Below are 1,768 nucleotides of genomic sequence, written 5' to 3'. Positions count from 1 at the left end.
AAACTACTTCTGATCTCCAAATGAAGTGGGACACGCATTCATGAAGACATCACCTGCAGGCAAGTAGAATCAGAATGAGTGTGGTGCACAAGTCTTCCACTGAGTTCCCTATAGCCAACATGTGCAGATGGATAGGTTTTTATAGATTGTCACAGATTAAGAAGAAATAATATTAAAAATATTTTTAAAATTCATTTTAGGGTAGGAGAGATGGCTCAGTGGTCTAAAGAAAATACATAGAAAAATCTCAATAAAGCACAAGGACTGCGGTTCAATCCCCCAACACCACAAGAAACTCAGCCCAGCCCACTTAGGGGCAGAGTTGGCCACGTACATAAAAGCACACGCACACACTCACACACACACACACACACACAAACACATAAACATAAAAAAATAAGGGATAAAAATTAATTCTAATGGCCCGGGGAGAAGGCTTAGTGGAATAATCACTTCCTTAGCAAGAGCAAGGGCCGAGTTCAATTCTTGGTTGTGCGAAAGAAAAAATATTTTTAATTTTTTTATTTAATTGCCGTAAGGCTCAAGGAATGGGGATTGGAAACTCAGCCTCCTGATTCTCACTGCTCTGACTCCATAGGCAGGGCAGGAACTCAGGACATGGGCACACCAGAAATGGAAATGCTATTTCATACGCCCTGACTCCAAGGGCCCTAGTTCCCCTGTCTAAAGAAGGCATTCACAGTTCCATGTACAAAGGATGGTTTTGACTCTATGATATGAGAAGAAGATATCTTCCTCCGCTTATATCTTTCTCCTCTGAGAGCTCACCTGAGAGGGCGCAGCCTGAGGTCTAAGAAGAGCAAGTCCAACTGAACGATAGAGCATTTAGGAAGCTGGGAATTCCTAAGGCTGCGCCATTCTGAGGCATAAATGGAATTCCTGGTCCAACCTGATTTCTCTACCTCACGAGTTCACCAAGTATTCCGCGCCTGGTACTTGAGAAAACATTTTCCCTGAAGTTGCTCACTCCCACCCCAGTCCTTTCTAGAAAAAGTGTGGAAAAAGGTTTTTTTTTTATATTTTTTGAAACGAATGCCCTCAGAGGTGGTGTGGCAGCCTGGAGTGTTGTGGGGATCGAACTACAGCATCCTGAGGCTGACAGCTTTGTGGAAGCAGCCACTTAAACAACTAAGCTAAGGCCAGGCGCCAGAGTGAAACACACTTGATAAGCCCTGTGTTCTAAAGGGCCACAATGGGATCTAGCTGCACCAGGCCTGACAGCCTCAGGTGTGGTCCATTCTCTCCACCACAGGATTTCAATTTCTAGGGTGAATCCTTGGTGAAAAAATTCCCTAGACTGTCCAGGCACTTTGGGAAGAGAGGCCCTCCTGGACCGCTTCAACTATACTATTACAAAAACAACTTCTGATCCCCAAATGAACTGGGACACGCATTCATGAAGACAGCACCTACAGGCAAGTCTCTACAGAATGAGTTTGGTGGACAAGTCTTCCATTGAGTTCCCTATAGCCAACATGTGCAGATGGATAGGTTTTTATAGATTGTAAAAGTTTAAGAAGAAATAATACTGAAAATCTTTTTAAAATTCATTTTATTGTTGGGGAGATGTCTCAGTTGTCTAAAGCAAATACCTAGAAAAATGTTAATAAAGTACATGGACTGCGGTTCAATCCCCCAACACCACATGAAACGCAGCCCAGCCCCCTGAGGGGCAGAGCTGGCCACATACATACAAGCACACACACACAACCACACACACACCCACACACACACACACAAACACACA

The sequence above is a fragment of the Octodon degus genome, unplaced genomic scaffold, assembly GCF_000260255.1.
Source record: "Octodon degus isolate 3935 unplaced genomic scaffold, OctDeg1.0 scaffold00434, whole genome shotgun sequence".
Lineage (NCBI taxonomy): Eukaryota > Metazoa > Chordata > Mammalia > Rodentia > Octodontidae > Octodon > Octodon degus.
Note: the sequence above shows the minus strand (reverse complement) of the source record.